The following is a 15,490-nucleotide window of genomic DNA, read 5'->3' on the forward strand; positions in this document are numbered from 1 at the left end:
TGTCATGAGAAGATATATATGGACTTCAGTTCAATGAAAAATAAAGAGGAAGACATGATTATTTTTTGGTCACAAACCGACGAGTCAAATCTTTGCATCACAAAAATTACAATATACTTTACTAAAATTATTTTTTAATAAAAAATTATCAAACATCTAAATTAAGTAATTTAAATGAGAACGCCACAGAATACAATTAGGAAACATAAATTTCAAAATAATATACATGATATATAAAAAGCTGAAGTGTAGAGTCGTGTGATCTTTGTTTGAAAACCCTCATCTCTCTAAATTTTCACAATTTTTTGATTATTTTAATTGTAAAATTGACATAAACTGTTTAAAATCAATCTAAAATCTAAAGTATTAGTAATTATTATCCAAAATTAGAAATTAACTATTGAAAATTCTTATTATTCGTAATAAATAAATTCATCTTTATAAATTGTGAATAATTATTATATATAAATAAACTCATACAATGCACGAGATTGAAAACTAATTATTCTTTTAATTTATTGGCATTGTGAGGCAAAAGCTCAAAAAGCAACGAGGTATGAAAATTCAGATCTCAATGGTCCCACACTCTCCTTGGAATTACAAATGGAATTTTATTTTGCATTATATTCTTTATCATATAATATCGGAAATTAATTCTTTATAACATGAGTTAGAAATAGTTCATTAACAACTAAATACTTTCAGTTGTTAAAATTTCATCTCTAACAACAAAAGTATTTTCTCTACCATATATATTTAATCATCAAGTCTTATAACTGCGGGACTGTGAAAATTAATGCGTAACTAAGTCATTTCATTTGCAATAGGATTTAATAATTATATTTCGCTCTTCAGCAAGTAAAAAGTTTATTAGTTGCTAAAGAGCTTGTTTATTGTCGTGTATATTAACCATTGTAATACAAGTCTACAAGTTTTGCTAATAGATCTAACTTCTGGAAAGAAACTCATCTTTATATCTAGTTAGTTGGTAGTTAGTAGTTTTCAATTTTTGTATCCTAGCGGGTCGGGAAAAAAAAAAGTTCATGTAATCGTATGGAGTAACTAAGGATTACTTAAGGAAATTACTGCATAAGAGAATCAAGGTCGGACAGACAATGAAATTGAGATACAAGCAAGGAGCTGTTTGGTTTACAAGGTTTCGTACGGAAACCAACACTTTCAGACCTTGGAAACGCGGGCGTGAAGCATTCTCAGGGAAGAATCAATTCGAATTTATCTCGTAAGAATCGAATCTCTTATGTTGAATTTAAGTTGATGCAATCACAAATTCTCGTTATCTGTTATAATAATGTGATTCGTATTCATTCATTTAAACTTTATATATGTTTCCATGCTACCTCTCAACTGATCTATCACTTCTATTGCAGTGAAACTTATTATAGGGCTAGCTACTGTAGTCTATAGCTAGCCAAAAGGGAAAAAGTTCTGAGAGAAATTTGTTTTTTTTGGGTTACAAGTTCTGAGAGCTTTAAGGAAGAAGAACTGATTTTTTTAATCCATTAAATTGATTGGGATTTCTTGTTTCATGGGTAAAAATGGTTAATTGAATTATCATCTGACTTGGATGGGCTACTCTCTCTGGCTATTCATTTTCTAATAGTATTTCCTTTTATTTTTCGCCCCTTTGCATGAGCAGAGATCAGCAAACTTTTGTACCTTCTCTCTTTTTCTTTTTTCCTCTCAGCAAACTTTTGTACATAGGACTATTTATTGGAATGGAGATATAATATCCAGATCAATGTGTGTCGGTTCAAGCGGTTCAACATTTATTCCATTTAAGTAATGTTTTGAATTCGAGTTTTTGTGAATGTAAAAATCCAAGATGGAAAATATTTACCCCTTAGTAGGCCGACCCGACTCGACTGAATTAGTCGGGGCCAATTGAGTTTTTGGATACCAGAGTTCACATCGAAAAAGATATAATATCTAGGAAATTTTTTTTCTTTACTTTTATATTAGGGAAGATCCATGAACCTTGCAATGGAGGAAGGAAAATAAAAGACATGACAAACTTCACTGACATAATTAGATATATTCAGCAAAAAAAAGAGAGAGACATAATTAGATATATAAATTTCTTACATTTTTTTTATATCAAGAACGGATACTGTTGGGCTGAATTAAGCTATGCAAGTGCTGAACTCAACACAAGCTTCATATTACAGTTTTTTACCAGGCCCCGCTGCATCCCAAACTCACATAATAATATATGCATATAAAAGAAATTGCAAGTAAAACAATCGACTGGCTTTTCTTAGTTTTCTTATTTCTTTCTCCAGATTCAATTGTCATGTTACGTCAGCTATTTTTTTTCTCGAAATCGCGAGGATTCATTCATAACAAAAAAAAATACATGACAAAACATTCAAGAGGCAATTACAAGATCAGAAAAAATCGAAGGGATCCTCCTAGGCATATTACATAGGAAAAGCTTTAAGTGAAGGAAACACCAAGCAACATAATTGTAGATACAATGTAGCAACTTTCCAAAATTCCGTTTGAAATCCCTCTGCCGTCACACATGGACCTTAGTAAAACCAGGGGAGGGTCTTCAAGCCATAATTCCATGTAGAACTCAACCATCCGAGGCGGAGATTTTGAAGAGATATTGACATTAGAGCAAAGCAAGGGGTCTTGAGCCGTAATCAAGCATCAAGAACCTTCACAGAATTGGGTTGATAGATAGAATTAGAACCTAGGCTAGGGAGGGCTGTTGAACAATTCGGTAGAGCCATGGAAGACACTAGACTGTTGACGGATCCGCGGGGCCAGGAAAGGCTGTCGACCAATCCGACAAAGCCGGGGAAGACATTGGGCTGCCTACCAATCCAGCCTCTGCCACTCCACTCTGCTACAAGACAGAAAAAAACAGTCAGGAGAGGCTCGAGACGCCCTGAGCCTCCTCACAGGAGAAACAAAAGAGGTCATGTTGCTAGAGGTAATGTAGCAGTGGTTTCATTCTATTAACTTTGGAACAATCAAACTCAATTCCAAGGTCATCCAAGGTCGAGGGGGGTCGAGGTATGGACCGCCAAAGATCTGCTAGAAGGGAGAGGCTGCACCGCCGAAGGAGAGGGAGGTCCACCGCTATACGCACCTCAACAGAACCAGAAGGAGGATGAGGAGGCCCACAACCACCAGGGATGCCGTCGACCTCCGTCAGCAAATTAAGTCCTACCTAGTAACCATAGAATGACGATTAACGAAATGTGGCAATATCCCGTTAACAAAATGGGGAAAATAATCTTGAAATAGTTATAATTAAGAAAGCTAATGTTGCTACTGAAATTCCTAATAGAACTCTAAAGTGCAAAATTATATTATTTTATAAAATTTTATCCTTGAAATATTCATTTACATGCTGTACAGGACAAGTATATGCAAATCATCCCTTTTGTCAATTTACTACTAGTAGTGAAATCTGTATGTTGCACATATAAAATATGTGTAATAAACTACTGTATATAATAATCTTCAATCAATAACAATATATAATTACACATGTAAGACTAGTTGAAATTTAATTTCATGAATAAGATAAGAAAAAACCCTACATAAAGGAAGATAAATCAATATAATTCTTAAAAAATTAAATAGTATCAAGACATACATAAAAAATCAAAAAGATAAATTTGAACCACCACAGGATGAATTTTCGCCTGCAATGTTATCAAGATTCGATGGTATTACATCCTGTCTGATGTTAATCGCACACATAAAATTGGAGAATACAAAAATTCTACAAAAGGATATGTGTGAGAAAAAGTAAAAATTTGAACCACACACCTTCAAAAATCTTATTGTATACTGAAATAAAATTTTGCGGGTGAAAAAAATATAAGAACTATAGTCGTTGCACTAGTTTTCAGAGCCACATAAATCACAGTTTATGTATGGTATATCTGCTATTTATAACGTATCCTACAAAATGTAATATAGATAATACATTCATATATATATATAAACAAAGTTCGAGTCGAATTCTTATGCCGCCACATCATCGAAAATAAAAAACAGAGTTTTCTTGCTTTGCCACATCACCACTTATATATTAAGAAATTTTTTATCACTAATTATACAGTAAGATATATATATATATGTATATTATTTGTATATAACCCAATAGAATATATATTATATACATTAGCTGCTATTCAGGAAATTTTTTATATTGTAGAAACCGAATTGCAGTTCATATATATTGTAGGAAAATATAGAGTTACCAATATTAACGAATCCAAAATAACTCACAATCTTGCATAATAGGAGTACAAGTAATTTTTATATTGGTAGCTATGTACATGTGAAGATACATTATAGATATTATATACAGTTGAAAATATTTTGGCCACTCACATACAAATTTATATTGTGTATTGGCAACTATATATGGACGTTATATAAATTACAACTTTTACCATCATATTTCTATTCGTAAAGAAGTGTGTGACTCTGCGAACTTATATATATACACTGTTTGCATGCTCATTCAATACCAACACCAATCTTACGTCATTTTGATCGTTTCAAAAAGTCTTCATAGGTTTTCAATTTGCGTACTTTGTTATGATGATATTTTACTTGGAGTTTTTTTTTTGGATACGTGGTAAATTTGATTAATAACAAAGAAGTATACAGCTCCTCACCCATACACAAACATCAAGCTAACTATCACACACAAATACAGACTCTTCAATTCTTACATAATCATTCCATCCTTAAACCTAAAGAGCCTGCAACTATAGAAGAAGAAAGCTTAAAGGAAACTCTCGGAGTAGACAAAATTTTTAACTTGATACTTTGAATGATTCTTCCCGCGAGAGAAACCACTGTCAAAGCTTGGAGTGTTTATTACTTTCTTTTGATTCATATCCTTGCTCACACACACACACACACACACACACACATATATTCGATTCCTCTTCTTTTTTTTCACATATTTGCATGAGAAATTTTTATTTTCTTTTAATTGATATATTTGTTGACATATTTTCACCCAACTCTCTTTTGTCACATATTGGCATGAGAATTTTTCCTTTCATCCTTTTGATTTGTCTATAGCATAACAAATTTTCAAGTGCTACAATAGTTAATTATTTGTTAAAAAAATTGGGACCAAAAAAGATACATGTATATATTTTATTTATTTATTTAGCTGTCTTCTCTTATAATTCATAATATCTCAATTTCTTCTAATAAGTTTTAAATTTGTGTATACATTTATTACATTTTTCTTCACCAAAATAATAATTATTTTTTATCCTTCTCGTGCAACTCGCGGGTATTTAGCTAGTTATATCTATATTTATAAAATATTATGATCTAATTTGCTTTTTGAAAAGTAAATATATAACATATCACATCTATGAAAATATGATTAATTTATTTTTTGAAAAATAAATATGAGCTTACCTGATTTGTTTTATCAAGATCTTTTCATAAAATTTATAATTTTAGAAAATTTTAAAAATAAGAAAATAATGATTGATCCCATAAATTTATATTTATATATTTCAAAAATTATTTTCTAAAAAAGCTCAAAACCCGAAATAATATAGACGAATTCCACAAATATATGTTTTATGTTTTAAAACTTTAAAATTTTTTAAAAGAAATCTAAAAAGCTCAAAAAATTTAGAAAATAATGGGCAGTCTCATTAATCTATATACTTCTTAAAATTTTTGAAATTTTAAAATTTTAAAAACTCTTTTTGAAAGAAACCTCAAAAATCGAGAAAATAATGGACAATTCCATAATTCTATGTCTATGTATTGTAAAATATTAAAATATTATTTTTAAACTCCAAAAATCGAGAAAGTTCCGTTCAGCAACCGAGCATTTTGAGACCATCTGATCAGGTGTATCATGTCCTTGGTGCTTTCAAATGGATATATAGATTAGATTTTTAATAGTCATCCTTATCAGGTAGTTATATCAAATTATATTTACTGGGTATTCTTGTTTATCCCACCTCATAATCCCTTTTCATCTTGAATCATCTTCCTTTAAGTTTATTCGTATAAATATCATGCTTTGTTTTTTTTATAGATTAAATTATACTCCATTTAACTACACCTTACTTTTCCTTTAATTCAACAACATAATCATTATTTTTTTACCTTTTTCTTCAATTTAATTATAAATTCTCTCACATACTTTTTCTTAACCATTATTACAACTAGTTTAGACTAGTCGGGCGAATACAGCGATTTAATTAAATCTGTGTTATATTAAATGATCGTTAAGAATACGTACCAAAAAAATTAATCTGCATTATTAAAACCACTATATTTACACCATGACCTAAAAGCCACAAACGAATATATGAATTACAAATTTTTTGATCGTCAAGGCAATTCTCTTTTTCTCACAGAAACAATCTTTATAAAAACTCGAAAGTTAACAATAGGAACTAGTAACATCAGCATAGTTGAACCAATTCGGCGTTGTAATTCTACCAATTCGAATATTATATTATACAACGATGTGATTCTAGTGTTTTGGGTTTTTTTTCATAATTATAAAAAGAGTAACATCTATGTAATTTAACCAATTCGGGGATTATAATTCTACCAATCCGAATGGTTTTTTTTCATAATTATAAAAAGAGTAATATCCATGTAATCCAACCAATTCGGCGCTATAATTCTACCAATTCAAATGTTAAAATAACATGAAATGGACTTATATTATACTTATTTGTAAGTAATATTTGTACTTAATAAAAATAATTGTATGTAATAAAAATAATTTTTCCAAGTAATATACTTAAATATCCAGCGAGCCTACAAGGGGTTGGGCCCATTGGTTTCCTAAAAGCGCAAGCTAATAGGATGTGAGACTAAACCCTCTTATAAACCTAAAACTATCTTTGTATATTTTTAATGTAGGATCTAGGATCCTTGACGCCCGCCCTGACGCGCAACGTGGATAGAAAGCCAGGATTAAACCGGACAAGACGCGAAATCAGCACTCTAGCAAGGCCGGGACATTGCTGGCCTGATGGCGCATAGTGTGAGCCCAGTGTGTATGCAAAGCTAGTTGGATGTGGACCCTAACGTGGGCTGAGATGCCAGATTGGATGCATAGATAACACGATGGCACAAGGCTGAGCTTAACTCTGATACCAACTTAAATATCCAATGGGCCTACAAGGAGTTGGGTCCATTTACATCCTAAAAGCTCAAACTAATAAGATACGAGGCTCAACCCTCTTATTTTCGATGTAAGATCTATGACAATTGACATTGAAAGTGATTGTCTCACACGAAAAAATTAAAGAGAAATCCATGAGTTTATAAGAGATTGGGTGCCAAAACCTACTGACTCAAGCTTTTGGGTTGAAAATGGACCCAAACGCTTATAGACCACCGGAATTTTACATGGTATCAGAATGAGATATCCTTCCGCGCATCCGTGTGGGCTCACACCACGTCAGGTTTAATGTCTCTTTGTGTAACTCGGGCGAGGGAAGATAAACTAAACTAATTCCCACAAGTTCCACAATCGGTCTGGCGCTGTGTGAGTTCCCACACGGACGCGCAAAAGCTGATGCCATGTAAAATTCCATTATACCTATAAGCTATCGGGTCTATTTTCAACCCAAAAGCCCAAATCGCTCTGATATCATGTAAAAATTCCACTGGGCCTATATGCTTTCCGGTCCATATCCATCCCAAAAGCTCGAGGCAGTAGGTATTAATGTCCAATCTCTTATAAACCCATGAATTTTTTTAAAATTTTTCCATGTGACACAATCTTTCTCAATACCCGCTCTCACGTGGCACAATGTGGTCTTTCTCACCCTTTACTTACATGTGCCATGTGAACACCTAAACACTCGCCTTCAACAACTTACTTGGAGTTAGGTTCTCCTCTCTTCCGGATTAAGCCTTAACTACCTCGAGGTGGGCTTCTTCTTCCACACTCGAGCGAGGGGGTCAAACCAACTAAGAGTCGGGCTTCCACTTTCGGACTCGAACTTCACTAGTCACAAATTCCATACTCGAGCCTGGCGTAATATGAGTCCCTACATGGGCACGCGAAAACCTAATCTGCTCTAATACCATGTATAATTTCCACTTGGGCCTACACGAATTTGAGTCCATCTGCAACCAAAAGCTTAAGCTGATATGTTATTGGACCCAAGTCTTATATAAACTTGTGGTTTCTTTCTCAATTTTTTTGAGTGGGACAACATATCTCAACAAATATTTTCCAAGTAATTGTTATATGTAATTTTTTTTGCATGGGTTTTTTTTTTGTAAAATAAAGACTTTGTAATTAATATAGTTCGATGCATGGCGACATGTCAAAGCTCACATGAGAACATGGTCACAAGGCGACGTCCTGGTGGCACATGGCGGAAGCTGGAGAGACTAACGGTTACACATGGCATGACCTAATTAACTGTTTCAAGTATGATATATTATTTATCGATTCAAATATTATATTATGCAACAATATAATTCTAGTGTTTCGATTTTTTTCATAATTATAAATAGAGTAATATCCATGTAATTCAACCAATTCAGTGCTATAATTCTACCAATTCAAATGGTTTTTTTCATAATTATAAAAAGAATAACATCCATGTAATTCAACCAATTCGGGGCTATAATTCTACCAATTTGAATGTTAAAAAAAATATGAAATAGACTTATCTTATACTCATTCGTAAGTACGATTTGTATTTAATAAAAATAAATGTATGTAATAAAAATAATTTTTCTAAGTAATATTTTCCAAGCAATTGTTATATGTAATTTTTTTTGCATGTGTTTTTTTGTAGAATAAAAACTATGTAATTAATACAGCCCGACACATGGCGACATGTGCCCACATGAGAACATGGATACATAGCGACGTCCCGACGACACATGGCGAAAGATGGAGAGAATAACGATTAAACATGATGCGACCTGATTAACTGTTGCAAATATTATATATTATACATTGATTCGAATGTTAAAACGACATGAAATAGACTTATACTATACTTAATTGTAAGTAATATTTGTATTTAATAAAAAAAATTGTATGTAATAAAAGTAATTTTTCCAAGTAATTGTTATATGTAATATTTTTTTGAACGTGTTTTTGTGTAAAATAAAAACTACGTAACTAATATAGCTCGACACATGGCGACACGTGACGAAGCCCACATGAGAACATGGATACATGGCGACATCTTGGGGACAAATGGCAGAAGCTAGAGAGACCCAATGATTACACATGACGCGACATGATTAAATGTTCCAAGTATTATATAATATACATTGATTCGGCGATATAATTCTACTAATTTGAATATTAAAAAAATATGGAATAGGCATATATTATACTTATTTATAAGTAATATTTGTATTTAATAAAAATAATTGTATGTAATAAAAATAATTTTTCCAATTAATATTTCCCAAGGGATTGTTATATGTAATATTTTTTGCATGTGTTTTTTTTGTAAAATAAAAATTCGTAATTAATATCGCTCGATACATGGTGACGCGTGCCCACATGAGAACATGGATCCGTGGCGACGTCCAGACAACACATGAGCTGGAGAAACCAACGATCACACATGGTGCAACTTGGTTAACTTTTCCAAGTATTATATATTATATATTGATTAATTTTTTAATAGTAAATTCTCTAAACTCTTTATTACTTTTTCCTCAATTCAATAATACAATCGTTACTTTTTTATGTTCTTCTTCAATTTAATAATAAATTCTCTTACATATTTTTTTCTTAACCATTATTACAAATAATTTTTAATAATAATTTTTTCCAAATACTTTTGTCTTCATCCTGTGAAGTTAAGTAGAATCATACTCTACTCCGATACTAAACGCTACTTTAATGTCTCGGTAACTGTTGTAATCTCATAAATTTTCTTTTAAGAATATAAACTCGAAAATGTTAAATTTATATAACGTAATATATATATATATATAACAATTTATTCATGGTTTGGAACTTTCACGATCTCTATTCATGTACAACGTCCAGTGTTGTCTTATTGTCTACATTTTGCTACATCATCTCAATGATATATACTAGATCTCATATCGACCATGCATGGTCCGATATATTAAGGTGCGAAGACTCCTTTTACCAATGTTATAAAAAAAAAAAAAAAAGGATGTTGAGCCGGTTGAGGTATGAGTTCACAGGTTCGATGGATCTAACCACACGTTTAATTAAAAATTATATAATATATCATTATTATAAAAACAGACCACAAATTTTTTTATCTATTAAAAAATAACCCCCCCTTTCCCCTCGAGCCCCCCACTCAACCACTCTCTCCTTCGCTTCTCTGTATCCCCCCTCCTCTAGAACTCCCACTCTCTCCTTCGCTGACCTCCCACTCTCTCCTTTGATGCTCTGTACGTCTTCCCTAGATCCACCCTCAATCCAGTTCGCGTACAAGGAGGAGGACAGAGCTCAGACAAATCATTCCAACACAGACGACATCTTGATGATCCAAAGCCCCACAAGAAGACCCAAGAAACAAGATAGACCCAAAAATCCCCCAAGAAACCAAAGCCCCTCCATTCCCACAGATTTCTCGAACCAGAGTCCCATCAACGTCAAGAAATCAAGCCCCCCAGATGAACCTCATTCACAAGAAAATCCCCGTCCTCATCCACAACGGCAAACCCATCTCCGAGTCCCTCATCATCCTCCAGTACATCGATGACAACAAGAACAAAGCTCCAACCCGCCTTCTCCCTTCCAATCCCTACGACAGAGGAAGCTCGAATCGAAGCTGTTAATGCTCGAAGGAGAAGATGAAGCTCGAATCGAAGCTCCTCTCCAATAGAGGCTCTGCTCGATCAGTTCTAATGTTCAATAGATTGATGTAGTAGGACTTGCGATGCTCGAATCGAAGGAGAAGATGATGAGCGATGACTGATGAAGATGAAGAACAAAAGAAACTAGGGTTTCAAGATTCAATTCTGCTCATTTTCGATTTGCTCCGGGGATTCGGTTCGGATTTCCTTTAAAAATTCTGAACCCATGCAATCGACGGATTCGAATGGGTTCGATGGATTTATCTAAAAACCAGTTGATTTTTTAGATTCACCAGTCTGTTTGTGCATTTTTGATTTTTAAATTAACCGGACCGGACATAGGTCCGATTCCTAATTCGACCGGTCGAACCGGCTAGTCCGGTCCGTTAACATTGCCTATTACAACAGCCAACAATTGCTTTTTTTTTTTTTCATTGGTTATACAACGAATAGGCATATCAAAAGGAATTATAGCTGGGCATATCATTTCGTGGAAAATGCTGCAGAAAGATTTTTCTAAATTCCCTAGAGTTTAGTCAAATATAAAATGATGCTGATTTAGCCATCATAATTAACTTATATGGACAATAAATTGGACCCAGTCTTCCTAAAAGAATATTCAGAGATAGGAAGTTGAAAAGTCAAATTCGTGCAAAAGTAAAGACTATAAAAACTACAGAAAAATATGGGAAGAGTGCTCAGCACAATAGCATAAGCTGTCTACTTAAAATTAGAAAGTTTCGAGTTTGATTTTTACCAGTAAAACTTTTTTTATCTATTCTGTTAGGTTTTTTTACCCATGCAGCATACGGGACTTTTGTCATCAATATAATTGTACGTGCCTAATTCAACCTTTAATCATTCATGTCACATTTAGACATATTTATGTATATACAATAAAATTATTAAGTATTTTTATTATAAATTCTTAATTTATATGTATTTACTAATTTAATACTATTTAGTCTTTTTTCCGGTTACATGATATTATTTATCATAATTGTATATAAATTTACAATTATGCTATTATATTGTATTCAACTTCATCGATATATATATATATATATGTATGTATGTATATGTAGATTAAATTATTGTAATTATAGATGGACTTAGTTATTATTTTAAATATGATATAAAATGATATTTATATGAATTAATTGTATATTTAATTACCATTAAACCCTTATTTACATGTACAAATGCACCAATTTGGCAGTATTTATTATGTTGTAGTCAAGTTCATATATATACTAGGTTATTGAACCTGCAAGTTACACGGGCTTTATGAAGAAAATTTTATAATAAGAAGTTAAATATGAAAATAATAATTGATATGAATCTATAGTTTATATTAATATGCAAAAAAATTCTTTTTTTATATTATAAAACTTAATACGATAACTGTTAGACTGTTATGTTGAATAAATATTCAATTCATAAGCAAAGAATCTATATAATGAATTCATATGCACCATTTCAATTATTAGTCTTATTTCTATGAAAATAACTTTAAATTTCTAAAAATTCAAAATTCTTTATTTATATGATGAATGATTTATAATTATAGAATATTCATAATTTCATAATTTTAGTATCTATTGTACTTTATTCATCTCACATTACATAAGTTAAGTTTCATGAATTTGAATAATTTTAGATGAAATGATCCAATTACTTCGATGGAAGAATTACTTAATTAAGTTTTAATAAGGGTAGCACTATAATACTTAATTAAGTTTCAATTGATAATTGAAGCAAATTCTTTTTGATAAAGTCTCATTATGGTAACTTTAATGAAAAGTAAAAAATTGCATGCAATAATTTTAAGGTTATAAAATTAATTATAGAAAACACAATTATGGAAAAATTACTTTTCATTATTTGCCAATTAATTTTTTTATGAATGCATAGTATTTTCAATAAAGATTATTCTATTTTAATTTTAAATGAATATAATCAATATATAGATATACCATTATAAACATTTATCAATTGAACCTCTTCCAATCAATATTTCCATTATGATAGTATTTATCGATATGTTGTTTCTAGATCATTAGAATTAATATTCAAATAACCTTTATATGTAAATTTGTTATTGTAAAATTATAATTTTTTTCCAAACTTCATGAACTATAATGGAAAAATAAAATAAATTATAATACATAAAAGTTTCTTCATTATTATATTATAATGTAAAGACTGTATATACTTAAATTATTTTAATATAAATAAGAATAAAAAACTACAGGCAACATCTATTTGAATTATTTTAGAGCGTGAAATTATACTAAAGAGACTTATATTTATTCTCGGAGTAGAAGATTTTCAAGATTTCTATATTAATTATTTCCTAAAGAATAAAAATAAATTATTTATTTATTGTATAAAATATATTATTATTTAATGTATAATAAATGTTCCAATCCACCTTTACATCATGTATTATAGATATGTAAACGTCGATAAAGAAAATTTGGTCCTCGCTCATTTCTCTACCCAAAAAATACCATGTATGGACAATTGATAAACGTAGTATGGAAACTTTGCAAAAAAAAAAAAATTTGCCAAGCGTCACGTTTATTATCCATAAAAAAAATATTAACCAAGCATTAAAATTTTAAATTACAAGAAAGAACAACAGATAAACCACATCTTTTTTTTTGGTAAATAGGCAATTTGATCCATGACTTTAACTGGTTATGTCAATTTGATCCCTGACTTATTTTTTGCATCAATTTGATCTCTCACTTTCTCAAATTGCATCAATTAGGTCCTTTTGACATCAATGAAGTCCCTCACTTTCCCATTTTACATCAATCCAATCCATAAAGATAAGATTGTACATCAAATAGGTCATAGTAATATCAAGTGGATCCTTCGAGTTTGGATTGATGTCATTGGCTTAACGGTGTCTAACTGCCGTTAAGTTTTGAGGGATCACTTTGATGTGTCAGATGGATGTAACGTTGTTTTGCATTCGGGTATGTGTTACATCAGATAGGTCCCACAAATCAATATATTCTTCATTTTCCTTTTTTTTTCTTTTTCTACCCAAAGGGAAAAAAAAAAAGAAGAAAAAGAAAAAGAAGAACAATCGAGGAGCTCCGGTGAGGGATCCCATGCCAGAGACTTCCTCCTAGGCAAGTTCGCCAATAGGAAAACGAGGGGGAGCTCGGGTGGGGCTCTCTCGCCATCGACCTCCCCCCACCCCCCGGTCCCCTTTCAAAATCCACATCTAAACCTCTGTTTCTTCTCTTTTGAAAAGAGAGGCAGCAGAGGGGGAGCTTTCGAGGCTCCCCCTCAAAAAAAAAAAACAAGAAGAAGAAAACGGCGTCCTTTGAGTCCATTACGCAGAACGACGTCGCCTTTTTTAACTCAATACAACGTCTTTTTTAGTAATGGCCTCAAAACGACTGTTTTTTTTTAGGGGAGCTCCGGTGAGGGCTTCCTAGCCGACAAGAACCCTCTAGCAACCTTGCATTGGGGGCAGTTCGCCGACGGAGGAGCCTCATTAATGCAGTTTTGTTAAGTGAGGGACCCAACTGAGGTAACAAGGACCAAATTGATGCAATTTTATTAAGTGAGGGACCTAAATGATGTAACAATGACCAAATGATTGAAAATTGACAAACTCATGGACCAAATTGATGCAAAAAATAAGTCAAAAACTAAATTGACGTAACTTTGAAAATTATGGACCAAATTGCCTATCTACTATTCTTCTTCTTTTTTTTTTTTTGTGGCTAGAAAGGAATAGTCTCAACACGATAAATTCTATTATATAAATATATCCTCAAATAAGCCATGTCTTTCAGAACCTCGCATGACAAATTGGCATCAATCTCGTAAGACTCTGTCAAGTAAGCATTTGATCTGCCATTCTCTCATGTCTAATTGAAGCAACAATTTTTTGAGCAAATGGGAAATAATAATAATGACCTATATCAATCTACTTACTGCGTAGGAGTTCAAATAACTCAATTATTAAAATTATCTTTTTTTCTTTTTTGGGATTCGTATTAAGCACTTAGAAACAATTACTTCCATTTACTCCGTAGAGGCTTCTTCATCACTAGCAGGGTGGTGGTTCAAAATCGATATAGCTTCACCGAGGCCTAGCTAATGTCTAGAAGCCTGGACGGTCACAAGACTTGTTCTTCTGTCCCTTGCATGAAATTTCTTCTATCGAGTATGCTAGCATTGTTAATTGTGATCGTCGACCTACAACGAATTTTAGAATTTGAATTGGCAATTGGGCTGTGCAATAAGAGGAGGAACACGAAACATGATCTTGGTTTAAATTATTCAAAAATTCAAATTACGCTATTTCATAGGAGCTTCCAATTCATATATATTTTTCAAAGGTAGGCCCATTGACTCCTGGCCGCGCAGTGCGATTCTTACAAGAATTATACATTAAGTATAATATTTAGTATAATATTTGGATTTGTGCTTCATTCAATGATTTTTTTTTTCAGTTAATTATGTTCATTGATGATATTACAATGGATTGTCAACTTTGGGATCTTGGCCTTTCAATTTTGGGCTCGATCCAGGCTGTGAATGCCTTCGGTCATCACTCTCGCTTGGATGAGGTCATTGGCATTTCTTGATGTTGCCGCGACCTCATCCCGGGAATGACCCGCCGAGCGAGGCCCTAACC

Source organism: Punica granatum, chromosome 7, assembly GCF_007655135.1.
Source record: "Punica granatum isolate Tunisia-2019 chromosome 7, ASM765513v2, whole genome shotgun sequence".
Classification (NCBI taxonomy): domain Eukaryota; kingdom Viridiplantae; phylum Streptophyta; class Magnoliopsida; order Myrtales; family Lythraceae; genus Punica; species Punica granatum.